The sequence below is a fragment of the Podarcis muralis genome, chromosome 6, assembly GCF_964188315.1.
Source record: "Podarcis muralis chromosome 6, rPodMur119.hap1.1, whole genome shotgun sequence".
In the NCBI taxonomy this organism is placed as follows: Eukaryota; Metazoa; Chordata; class Lepidosauria; order Squamata; family Lacertidae; genus Podarcis; species Podarcis muralis.
In genome coordinates, this window is record NC_135660.1 from 55,768,808 (window position 1) to 55,781,780 (window position 12,973).

At 45.0% G+C, this 12,973-nt stretch overlaps 7 non-coding genes across 7 annotated transcripts; 3 read left to right on the top strand and 4 right to left on the bottom strand.

Annotated features, from left to right (window-relative positions):
- Positions 1-245: 245 nt before the first annotated feature.
- Positions 246-317, bottom strand: TRNAP-GGG (transfer RNA proline (anticodon GGG)). Its single transcript has one exon. It is a non-coding gene; the product is annotated as a tRNA-Pro (tRNA).
- Positions 318-1,618: 1,301 nt separating this feature from the next.
- TRNAH-GUG (transfer RNA histidin (anticodon GUG)) lies at positions 1,619-1,690 on the bottom strand. The gene has a single exon. It is a non-coding gene; the product is annotated as a tRNA-His (tRNA).
- A 1,054-nt stretch (positions 1,691-2,744) lies between these two features.
- TRNAT-CGU (transfer RNA threonine (anticodon CGU)) lies at positions 2,745-2,820 on the top strand. Its single transcript has one exon. It is a non-coding gene; the product is annotated as a tRNA-Thr (tRNA).
- A 6,083-nt stretch (positions 2,821-8,903) lies between these two features.
- On the top strand, positions 8,904-8,975 carry TRNAH-GUG (transfer RNA histidin (anticodon GUG)). The gene has a single exon. It is a non-coding gene; the product is annotated as a tRNA-His (tRNA).
- A 1,266-nt stretch (positions 8,976-10,241) lies between these two features.
- Positions 10,242-10,313, top strand: TRNAP-GGG (transfer RNA proline (anticodon GGG)). Its single transcript has one exon. It is a non-coding gene; the product is annotated as a tRNA-Pro (tRNA).
- Positions 10,314-11,685: 1,372 nt separating this feature from the next.
- TRNAT-UGU (transfer RNA threonine (anticodon UGU)) lies at positions 11,686-11,759 on the bottom strand. Its single transcript has one exon. It is a non-coding gene; the product is annotated as a tRNA-Thr (tRNA).
- Positions 11,760-12,599: 840 nt separating this feature from the next.
- Positions 12,600-12,673, bottom strand: TRNAT-AGU (transfer RNA threonine (anticodon AGU)). Its single transcript has one exon. It is a non-coding gene; the product is annotated as a tRNA-Thr (tRNA).
- Positions 12,674-12,973: the final 300 nt, after the last annotated feature.

Consider the following 12,973-nt stretch of genomic DNA (forward strand, 5'->3'; position numbering starts at 1 on the left):
GAAAAATGAACATCTGGCCATTTGCTGTGACTGATGCACAACCAGTTTGGGGGAGGGGGGCTTGCAGGTTTGCAGGATTAAGTACTGAAGCTATGGTGGCTGAAGTCTGAGTCTGGGTTTGTTCCCGACGTGTGGCCCTGGCTGTTGAGGTACATCTCAGTGTGGTTTGCAGAAGGCCTTTTCCTACTTCCTGTAATGGGAAAAGAAAAGTGTGAAAAGAAATCCAAAAAAAAGTTGCTTGTTCCTGCCATGACTCGGATTCGAACCGAGGTTACTGCAGTCCCGGTGCAGAGTACTAACCACTGTACGATCATGGCTGGGCTGGCATGACCCTCTTCAAGCAGCTGGGTCTTCTGAAAGCAGATAGCTGAAATGCCAGTCTGTAAGTTGCTTGCTCAAAGCTTGTGGCAAGCAGGGATCAAAAGAGATGCTGAGCAGGACCCAATAGCTTAGCTGGCTAAAGCACCTGCCTAGGAAGCAGGAGACCCTGGGTTTGAGTCCCAGTGGTGCCTCTGTTTATTTGTTTTCAGGCAGAATGCAGTGCTTTCCTTTGGTGGCCAGTGGTGCTCAGTGCAGCCACCCTATGGCTGCAGAAGGACCATGGAGATGCCTGCTTGCGTGCTGTGCAAAAGAAGCATCCCGTGCATTTGTGCTCACACCCCTGAAGAAGACTCGAGAGCCTACATATTGGATGAAGGGCAGGTGAGTTTGTTCATCGTATAAGGGGGAAGCAACCCACTCACATCCCCTGGGTATGTCATCACACCTGTTTCCTAACCAAGGACTGCATTACTCCCCTCCCCCAGATAAGTCTTATGTATGTGGGGGAGGAGATGTACACTGTGTTCACCTTAGTGTACCTGCTCATCCCTGCGGACAACCCAGAACACCTGCCCCCTGCCAGCCTGTGGCTGTAGGTGATGACTCTTGTATGCATGCTGTTATGTACTGAAGTTCTCACCCTGGGCCAGCAGGGGGATACTGTAGATAGTTTTCACTCAGGTCCACGTCAGTTATATTAGGCGGGAAACCCTGGGTTGTTGTTGCTACAATGTTGACAGCCGGCTGCCTATAAAAGCAGGCCGGCTGAGCTGTTTGCTGTTCAGTTCTGTTCCAGCTTACAAAATAAAGAGCTGCTTTGGAGAAATCGCTGTGTCGTCTGCCATGTCTACCCACTATTCAACACATGCAACCTTGAAGTTCCTCAGGGTTACATGGTATGACCTTAATGTGTTCTCTTGCCCCACTCCAAACACCAATGCAACCAAAGAGCCCAAATTCTAGAATAAACCATCACCAATTACAACATACAAGACAATGTCAATTAAGCCAAATGAACCCAATCACCTAAAAACATATAACCAATCCATGGAAATATTTCCAATCAGATGAGATCCAACAGAGAAAAAAGCAACACATGGTGTGCAGCATGAAGTGGGCAAAAAGGGGAGATTATTCCAAACCCAAAATTCTTCAAGAAAAGACAGCCACACTGCAAAAGGATAGTGGATGGGTGCTACAGAGTAGAAACAAGAGCAGCAGTGGTCAGATTCGCCATAACTGACCAAAGTCTATTCCTTGAGGCAGGAAAAAGAAATCCACAAAAGTTGGGAGTTCCTGCCGTGACTCGGATTCGAACCGAGGTTGCTGCGGCCACAACGCAGAGTACTAACCACTATACGATCACGGCTGGAGTGGAAAAGCTGCCTTCAAAGAGCTTCTAGAAGGCAAGGCAAGATGACAGATCAGCCTATTGCATCTTGCTTAGAGCCTGTGTGGAGTAGGAAATAGAACTGCTAACCAGACAGAATAGCTTAGTTGGCTAAAGCACCTTCCTTGTGAGCAGGAGACCCTGGGTTCGACTCCCAGTGGTGCCTCTGGCTTTCTGTTTTGAAGCAAGAGCAGAGTGCTCCCATTTTCTTGCCTACCAACCCCTCCCATGCTCACGGAAACAACACGCTGTTCCTGTTCACACTGAAAAATATAAATCCACCTGCCCGCTGTGATTTGGATTTAAATCAATAGTCATGCATCCTTTGGAATATCCTCACTACATGGCCAGGTCTTGGTGGGCAGGATAGCGGAGAACATCTCTGTCGGTATGGAGAGGCAATAGCAGCTGGGTCTATTGCCACAGACCAGCTGGCCAAAAGATTTCTCTGGGTGACTTTGTAAGGAACAGTAGACCTGTAGCCACGCCTCGAAAAATCTGGATCTAAATGAACATCCAGACCCCACCCCACCCCCACCGCTGCTGCTGAAAACAGCCCATCTTTGATTTTTGAACTCAAGACCTTTCATATCCAGAGCCAGAATCATACATTTAGATCAGCAAGCCAGAGAGGGGACTGTTCTGCATTTCAATCAGTTGTGATACCCACATTCAAAAGCAACTTGCCACAAACCTGGATGGCAACACCACGTCGCTCCTGTCTTGTATTCACAAATCAGCCAGATTTACAGGGTTGTATATACTGTAGCTAAACCAGATGAAATTCAATCCTGGATTTCATTCTCCCAAGAGGGGAAAATAAAATTTCAAAATATGCGAGTTCCTGCCGTGACTCAGGTTCGAACCGAGGTTGCTGCGGCCACAACGCAGAGTACTAACCACTATACGATCACGGCTTGGATGGCACAGCTTTAAGCAGCTTCTAAAAACAAGGCAAGTTGCCTGAAGGATAGGTCCATTGTGTCTTGGGCCACAGCCTATGTGGAACAGGGAGCAGAAGTGGAGCTGAACAGGCACCATAGTTTAGCTGGCTAAAGCACCTGCCTCGTAAGCAGGAGATCCTGGGTTCGACTCCCAGTGGTGCATCTGGCTTCCTCTTTCAAGGCAGGAGCAGACTGCTCCTATTTTCTTGGAGGCATAGCCACCAATCCCTGCCTTTGCTCAAGGAGGACATTTTCATCTGAGGAATGTTGGAAAGTATGTGATGTTGCAAGTTTGAGGGGGAGACTCAAGTGCTTTTTGCAGGTAAAACGTTTGGGAAGGAAGAGGGTATGAATGAAAGGGAACCACTTTTAAAAAAACAAGAACACTCTAAACTTTATTTTCATCAAATTCTTTAAATTAACTCCTCTTAGGATCCAAGCCATTGTCCTCAGAACATTTAAATTCACAGTCAACTTATACTCCTTCTCTCTCTCTCTCTCTCTCTCTATATATATATATATAAAGCACCAAATTGTGATGAGTAATTAATCATTTCAAGCCTGCCCTCTTCTAAAATAACTAGGTGTAAGCTAAACTTTTGCCAGGTTCAGCTTTTATGTTGTTTTCAGCAAAAAATAAATTTCCATTATTAACTAGTATAAAAAAATACAATTAGAATAATTTTCACTCCCCCCCCCCTTTTTGAACATCACTTTTTATCAGCGCTCCCTCCCTATACAACTAAATTTCTATCTTTTCCTGCCTTCTGAAGGAAGGATTGCTGACTTTAAGAAAAATCCAGCCTGGCCTGATCTTTCAGCTTGATATGCAACTAGGCAATTCATGCGTGCAGACAGGCCCACATAGTCATTCAAGGGACTGTGCTCTTATTACTTCTCTGGACTGAGCAAATGAGTCCTAATTAGGGATGAGAGAGAAATTTGATTGAGTTTTGCATTTAAAGGTAAAACTGGCAAATTTGCACTCTGAAATAGAAATACAGCCGTTCTTTGAAATTCACATTTCTCTGAATTTTGCAATGCAGTTCTCCAGGCAAATAATATGTATATATTAGAGTAAAGTGTGCATAAGTATGCATATATTGGTGAAAATAAATCATTCAGTGGGGGGGGAGCTTTGCAGAAATGTGTACATTGGGAGAAATTCACAGTAAAATGCTGGTGACTTTTCTGTGCACTTAAAAAAAAGAAAGATGTAAACTGATGTGGATATGTGAACTTATGGTTAGAAAAATGAGAAACAGAGAGAACCCAAAATTGACAGGTCTGCCCATCCCTAGTCCTAATATAAGATATGTTGGCCACAGTAACCATGAAGCACCTGTTTCAAAAGTTAAGCAAGAACAATACAGGGCCCATGGGTACTACCACTGCCTACAGAGAATGAATCCATCCATAGGGAAAAGAGTGGGAGGAGACATTGGTCTTGCATTTGCGGTGAGGAAGGAGGGGAGTACTGAGCCAATGAGCTAGGCTTGCTGAGTCTCTCTGTGTTCCCTATTACAGAAACAACATAGTTTTGTTTTGTTTTGACTTTTCAGAGAAAAGCCACATGAAAAGTGTGGCTTTTTTCTCTCCTAAAAAGTTATAAATAGGAGGAACTTGGAACACTGGCCAGCATGTTGTTGTTTTTTTCAAAAGTCAAATGGACAAAGTTCAGGTTGGGGAAATGCCTTGTCTTTATTCTGATGCTAGGAACTTGTATAATCTGATTTGCTTGCAGGGTGTTTACATGTCTCCCCCTTAAATCATTCGCAGAGCTGGCTCTATGATGAGGCAGACTGAGGCAGCTGCCTCAGGTGGCAGAAGCTGAAGAGAGGGGGGGTGACAGAGCTGTGAGTGCCTTCCCTGTATCCCCTACCATAGCCTGCTGCCCTCAAGTACAGTGGGAGATACTTTCCTTTCACCAGTACTGGGGTAAGATTCAACTGCCAATCCAATTGGCTTCTGTATGTGTCTTAGGGGAGGGCACCAGCTTGCCCTTCACCTCATGTAGCATAATGTCTTGAGCTGTCCCAGACAGTGTGTCACACCACACTTTTCAATGCATTTCCCCATCACTTTTCTAACAACAAAATGCCTGTCTCTTGTAAAAGTGGATTTGTTATGCTCTAGGGCACCAGAGAGATTTAATCCACTTTAATTGCATAAAACTAAATTTCCTGGTATGCTCTTGAATCCCTCCCACAAAATACTGACAGTCCAAGGGTGGCCAACAGCTACTTATTAGAAGAACAGGCCTTATTTTTCTGCATAAGAAAACCTGCACTGACTTTTCTCCTTTGGCTCAGCTCTGCTTAGCAAATCTGACTTATTTTTAAAATGCTCTCTGTTTGTAAGTCATCGGTTTCTATATCCTGTGGTGATACTTAACCACACTGTGGATTTTTTCCATTGCCAGTGACAATTATAGGAGCCCAAAGCCAAGTGGTGAAAAATGTTTTCGACTGCCCTTGCATCTGGCTCCCTGGCAGCCACTTCTGCCGTCGACTGCGGAGCTAGCCCAGCGCCTCTGTTGCGTTTAAACTATTCAGATTAATTTTTCCCTTGGGCACTTGCCTTTCAACTGCTTTTACAGGCTTTTTCTCATTTGTTAATAGGGTGGCATTTCACAGGAGTTTCGTTTACAAAACAATATCTCAGTGATCAAAAAAGGACTGGGGGCGCTTTCTCACTATGCAAATATGGAAAGGCAGAAGCTTTCCCCATCGCCTGTATGAAATGCATTTTTGGATTACTTTCCAATATTAGGCCATTTTATCTGAATTAGGTGTCTCGGAGATGTACTCCCTCAAGAAACAATCTATCTTAAATTGCCTCCCTGTGAGTTATTGAGAGATACACAGAACTAAGATGCATAACACCTTGATTTGTTTAAATTACAGGGAGGGGGGAGGAGCAGTCAGAAGGACCCAAATAAAAGATTCCAACCAAATGTTAAAAAATGGTGTTACACTATCATCAGAAAGTGTCCCATCTTTCATTTCTGAAGACAGCATCAAGCACAGTGTTACAGTGCTATTGTGGGAGAGGACCGCTGATTCTGATTGTTTTGTTTCTATTATAATTATAATTATTTTATTATTTCTGTCCCCAAGGCCACACGGTAAATGACCACCCTCGAACAAAAGCACTTCAGAGAGAGACTGGAAAGTGAAACCTTTGACTCGCATTCCATCGAGAGGTTCAGTGTTGGCAGGTGCAGATTAAATTGGCACGATAGAATTCTATCAAACTTCATGTGTTAACTGGGTAACCAATTCCAGGCTATCTGTGATATCAGCACAACTTTGCTGTTGCTGTTGTTAAATAGCCACTGTTAATAAGGCAATTATCACCATCTGTACACACCCACATCTCAGGATGACATTTTGCGCATCTGATGAAGTGGACTGCAGTCCAGAAAAGCTTATGCCATAATGATGATGCTAGTCTTTAAGGGGACACAAGCCTCTTTGTTATGATTTGATGAAGGTACTGCAAGCTTTTGAACTTCCATGCCAAGGAAGGATGGTAGGATGGAAGGAAAGAGAAAGAGAAAGAGAAAGAGAAAGAGAAAGAGAAAGAGAAAGAGAAAGAGAGAGAGAGAGAGAGAGAGAGAGAGAGAGAGAGGAGGGTTGGTGGGCTTCATTTCTGAGCAGAGGTGCTGCAGTATCTGCTCAGCGCCTGTCCTAACCTAAGCACATAGGCCATGCTGTTAGTTATGATTGCTACTATCTGCCCTGCTTGATCTGGCATATGGCCTTTTAAAAGTACAAAATATTAGAGGTTACTGCCCACATACTTCTGGTGTGCTTTTCTGCTTGTGTGGTGGCACCTCGGTAAAACCACTTCTTACTGTTTGTAGCAGAGCTTTCCCCAGAAGCACAGGACAAGAACACAAAACTCCACTGGAAGACACAAAGCACTGTCAGCCTGAAAGTCAGTCCTCCTGTAATTAATCTAAATGCCTCGCTGATTATTTTAGTCTGTTTTACATTACTTCTCACGTTTTCAATACACTGCCTAGGGCTAGCGTAAGTTGTCCCCCATTTTTATCCTTTTTGCTCTCTCTGACATCAGAGGAACACAATCTCATGGAAGGCGTTTATTGGGTCAGATCTCCCGCTCCTTTATCTCCTCCATCCCCCAGAATGGCCTCCCAGGGACCACCATACTATGGCCCAAATATGTGGGGCGAGCAGAGGAAGAGAAATCGGGCAGCTACTTCAAGTGACAGCAACACGTTGGCCATGAGCTTCCAATTAAGCTCCAGTGGCAGTCCAATGTATACATGTGACGGACATATAAATTGCATCAATCTTTTAAAGTGGCAATCCTATATTTAGTTGAGTGGGAGTAAGTACCATTGAACTCAACAGGACTTACATTTCAGAAGATTATATATAGGATTGTTCTGGAAGAGCGAAAGAGCTCAGCTGCAGTTGAGTAGCAAGTTAATTGTTTTGGCTGAAAAGAAGAAAAATTGAGCCCTTTTTCCATAGGCAGACTAATCCTCTCATTACTGAGTAAGAACAGAATGAGTGTGGGTGTACAAGGGATCAAACAAGGGAGGAGAAAACTATCAGCTTTACAGCACCGTGCTGAACAAGATAACTAGTTACTAAAGCAACAAAGGCTTTGCTTGTTTTTTAAAAACACATTTTAAAAAATAGAAAATAGATAAAAAGATACAGGATTCTAGTAAACAAAGTTCTACTCAGAGTAGACTCACTGAAATTAATGAATCAAGTTAGCTGTGTCTACTCTGAGTAGGGCTAGTGTTGAATGCCAACCATGCCTTGCATTTTCTTTCTTACAAATAAAAATTGTCCATTAATACAAATTCGCACAGCAGTCATTGCTTCCTTGTGACTATGGGTTCGTCCATTCTGGTGTTTAATGTGGATAGCAAGCTTCCTATAGCACCATATTTTCTCAAACAAGGATACTCGAAAAGGATATCCTGACGGGGGGGTGGGGAGGCAGAGTGCAGGAAGGCAGTGATTGGGAGAACATTATACGAATAACAAAAAAATAATGGTGGTCCAGGAACCTTACTATTCACACTGAAGATCAGCATGGATAAGGTCCTACAGCTTTAAAAAAGGTGGTCTGATTGCGGGAGGAAATAATACCTGAGTCCCTGAACATAGGTTTGTGCTGAAGTGGAGATGCAGCCTTAAAGCGCTATGGAAGTATGAAACAAAGCGACAGGAACTATCAGAGGCAAGCCATTGTATTTGAAAAGCTTGATTGCTGGGTGATCATATTTATGCAACATTCCACAGCCCTTAAATTTCCCTTTCAGAGGCATTTCAAATTACAGCAATAGGAGAGAGGCTCTGCTCAGTAACAATTACGCTTTGGAAAGCAAAATAAAAGAAATCATTTACAAGGGTGCTGGCACAAAGACTGCACCCTTCAGGTGAGGTTGGGGTGACTGAGGGCCTTTGAAGAGCTATGCCTCTCAGCCAAATAGATTGAAAAGTATTGATGAGAAAGGCAAAACCCTGAAAAAGGCTGCCTTCGAAGACATTTGCTCTGCCTCTTCCTATTGAATGCCACATTAATCTCTCTCTGGTGTGGGGGGGTATATTTAAAAAACCAATTTTCTTACCATTTTGCTTTTAGGAAGGTTCAAGGAACAAGGAGGAACATACAACACAGAACAGTACATGTATCCCAAAGCAAACATTTATAATCCTGCCCTCCCCTTAAAAAGAAATGTAGCTATGGATTTTATTCCATCAGAAGGCTGCTTCACTGCAGTGTAAATGCATGGAGGAGACGACGGCCTCCACCTAATAATGCAGCCAGTGAAATCATGTGCACAGCAGACCAGCACCCCATCTTCTGCACATACAGTCAATATCTGAAGGAGAAAAAGTGTATATATACAAAATAATATGCCTCTAGATAGCATGGGAACTATGTAGGACAAATTATATTTTTCACTGCAAACAGGAACGTGTTGTTTCTGTGAACATGGGAGGGGTTGGTGGGTAGGCCTTGCAAGAAAATGGGAGCACTCTGCTCCTGCCTCAAAAGAGGAAGCCAGAGGCACCACTGGGAGTCGAACCCAGGATCTCCTGCTCACAAGGAAGGTGCTTTAGCCAACTAAGCTATTCTGCCTGGTTAGCAGTTCTATTTCCTACTCCACACAGGCTCTAAGCAAGATGCAATAGGCTGATCTGTCATCTTGCCTTGCCTTCTAGAAGCTGTTTGAAGGCAGCTTTTCCACCCTAGCCGTGATCGTATAGTGGTTAGTACTCTGCGTTGTGGCCGCAGCAACCTCGGTTCGAATCCGAGTCATGGCAGGAACTCCCAACTTTTGCGGAGTTCTTTTCTCGCCTCAGGGGGTGGTAAAACGCTTTCTGTCAGTCCTAATGAGCTGCATGCAACTTCTGGATCCAAAAGGCTTAGCATCCAAAGCACCATTAGTAACTGCCACAGTGATCATCTACTAGAGTGGAGGTTTCGCCACTTAAACGCAGAGAGAGAGAGAGAGAGAGAGAGAGAGAGAGAGAGAGAGAGAGAGAGAACACTGCAAGCCTGGTCCACTTGCTACAAGACGACAGAAGCTAAGCAGCACATCTGCAACATTTGCTTATTTCCAGGAAGGATTTCAAGAACTTGTGATTTCTTGCCAGAACACACCACCCTCCCCTCAGAAGACTTAGATACTGATAAGGACAGGGGGAGAGACAACATTGGCACAGCTATGACCCTATAGTAGTTGCTCCTCTGAATCGTGGTCAGAGCAATTGTGGTTCACATCTTAGACACAACACAAACCTGTGGCTTTTATGTATTTATGCTTCCACTCAGGGTGTGGCAAAAGGCATTCTGCAAACCTCACTGAGCCACACCCACACTCCTAGGCCAAAACAATTATTGTACAAATCACCACTGGGAATCAGACCACGGGTCTCCTGCGTATGAAACAGCAACTTTAGCCAGCTTAGCTACAGCACTCCCTGTGGCAAGCCAGGCCCACAGGTGTAAAGCAGCCCCTGAACACTAGTGGAACATCTGCCTTAATTGCAAATGAGCAGGAGGCTGTGTCCACACTTGAATTAAGGGAGCCTGTGGTCACCAAGGAAACCGGCTCTCACCATGTTGCCTCTGCCCCCGCTCTGTTTCCTGGTCTAGGGGTCTGGTTCTTGTTTAGGGTATGAGTAATCCAAGGTCAAATCCTGGAGAAGCCTTGTCCACAGCAGAAAGGTTGGTTTCACCATTAGACTGTGTTTGCAAAATGCGGGGTGTTTCTTTTGCACAGCACGCAAGCAGGCATCTCCATGGTCCTTCTGCAGCCATAGGGTGGCTGCACTGAGCACCACTGGCCACCAAAGGAAAGCACTGCGTTCTGCCTCAAAACAAATAAACAGAGGCACCACTGGGACTCAAACCCAGGGTCTCCTGCTTCCTAGGCAGGTGCTTTAGCCAGCTAAGCTATTGGGTCCTGCTCAGCATCTCTTTTGATCCCTGATTGCCACAAGCTTTGAGCAAGCAACTTACAGACTGACATTTCAGCTATCTGCTTTCAGAAGACCCAGCTGCTTGAAGAGGGTCATGCCAGCCCAGCCATGATCGTACAGTGGTTAGTACTCTGCACCGGGACTGCAGTAACCTCGGTTCGAATCCGAGTCATGGCAGGAACAAGCAACTTTTGTGGATTTCTTTTCTCACCACAGGAAGTCAGAAAAGGCCTTCTGCAAACCCGATTGAGGTGCACCTCAAGGGCAAGGGCCACTGGTCCTTTGACTATCAAACCCAGACTCAGACTTCAGCCACCATAACTGCAGTACTTAATCCTGCAAGCCTGCCTAACAAGAGAAAGGAGTGAAGTGGTTCATTAGTAGTGTGTTCTCCCTTCTGCCAGGCAGGTTCGTGGCAAGTCCCTTTGGATGTGGGTGGCACAACCATTTGAAATGCAGAACAGACCCCCAGTTGGAATGATTCTACCTTGGGATCTCAGAGAAGCTCTCATCACAACTGGCTGCTCATTTAGATTTAATTTTTCTTGGGATGGCTGCAGCTCTAATATTCCTTCACGAAATCGCCCGGGGAAACTTTTTGTCCAGCTAGTCTATGGCAACACAACCAGCTGTGAGAAGGAAGGTTCCCCCTACCCCACAAAACCTGGCTGTGCATCAGTGTGGCGTTTGCCCTCCTATGTGTGTGACATCATACTGGATTCATAGGGAAAGGGTTAACCAATTGTAAAATGACTAACCAATGGGAACCCAGGGGGCAGAGTTAACTGTGTAGAGTGGTACCTCGGGTTACATACGCTTCAGGTTACAGACACCACTAACCCAGAAATAGTGCTTCAGGTTAAGAACGTTGCTTCAGGATAAGAACAGAAATCGTGCTCTGGTGGCGTGGCGGCAGCAGGAGGCCCCATTAGCTAAAGTGGTGCTTCAGGTTAAGAACAGTTTCAGGTTAAGAATGGACCTCCGGAACGAATTAAGTACTTAACCCGAGGTACCACTGTGTAAGTTTTAAGCACAGAGGTTTTTAGGGAGTTAGAGTTATTGAGGGGACAGTCTGGGGTTGGGCTAGTCTGGTGTGAGAGAGTAAGAGAATTTGTTAAGAGGAGTCAGTCAAACAGTTGAGATAATCAGGCAGAAGGTATTAGGAAGGTATAGGCCAGTAAAGAAACTAAAGTTAAGATACTGACAGGAATATTATCTGAGAAACCATAAACTTGTTAATGTTTGTAAAAGAAACTTGTGCGTTTTTTTGTTCACTTTTAACAACTGACTGGACTCAGTGTTTTACCAGAGAGTAACTGGTTGGTGGCAGCGGGGAAGCGAGCACAGTGGTGGCACAGGGATCAATAGACCGGTAAAAGTCTGGGGACCCTGTGTGATCGCCATAATCAGTCACAGCAAATGGCAAGATTTACCTTTTTCACTGCACACAGGACCCACAGGGCATTTCAGTGTCACAGGGAAGAGCTGGTGGGCATACCTTACAATAATATAGGAACACCCTGGGCCCTGCTTCAAAAGAGGAAGCCAGAGGCACCACTGGGAGTCGAACCCAGGATCTCCTGCTTACAAGGCAGGTGCTTTTGCCAGCTAAGCTATGGTGCCTGTTCAGCTCCACTTCTGCTCCCTGTTCCACATAGGCTGTGGCCCAAGACACAATGGACCTATCCTTCAGGCATCTTGCCTTGTTTTTAGAAGCTGCTTAAAGCTGTGCCATCCCAGCCGTGATCGTATAGTGGCTAGTACTCTGCGTTGTGGCCGCAACAACCTCGGTTCGAACCCGAGTCATGGCAGGAACTCACAACCTTTATGGATTTCTTTTCTCAACACAGAGTGGCAAAAGGCCCTCAGGAAACCCCACCCAGCTGCACCCACCTGCTGAGCCCAAAAGGGTTAGCACCCAGGCACCACTGGGTGTTGAACCCTGATCACTTGCATACTAGAGTGGAGTTTTCCTCTGCTGAACTATGCCCCCCTATACATACACACACACCACAAACCTGCTCTACTTCCTACCTGAAGGCAGAAGCAACAAAGCACACATTTGTAACATCTGCTCCCTTTTGCCAAGAAGGCTTGGTAACATATTGCGTTGAACATAAAATCATAGAATTGTTGAGTTGGGCTGAAATGCAGAGGAACTTCCTGAATACCTTGTTAGTCTAGATGTATGACTCTTGCTTAAGATGTGAAAGGTCCCAGGTTCAAATCCCAAGCTAAGACTTTACATTGCTTTATTTATTTATTTATTTATTTATTTATTTATTTATTTATGCTGGGATGGGTGAAATTTCTGATTTTCCTTCAAAAAGAAAGTGAGTCACGTCAAATGTCCATCAGGGCGTGTCAGAGTTTTTCTCTTCTTCCTTCAGTGAGCAGCATAAGGTGCTATGAGCTCTGCTGAACCACACTCGTATGGACAGGGGGCAAAATACTAAATACCTGAGGCACCACTGGGAGTCGAACCCAGGATCTCCTGTTTACTAGACAGGTGCTTTAGCCAGCTTAGCCATGGTGCCCGATGCTGCATGCCTGGCCCACTCACTTCCAGGTAGCAGGAGATGAGCATTGTGTAAGCATCATGCACTTCCTTAAAGTCCTTGGGACGGGCATGTCAGCATGATCCTATGTCTGGTCATCACTCCCAGATCTCCTGCTTTCCAGCTGCCCCTGGAGGCTAGTACTTGTTTTTAAAAGAGAAACAAGGTCAGGCTTTGGAGTATCTCATGGAATTTAGTGGCAGTGTAAGAGGAGCATTGTCAGGTTTGGGACCCACCAAATTCCAAAACAGAGTTTATTGTGCACCTTATGAATGCTTC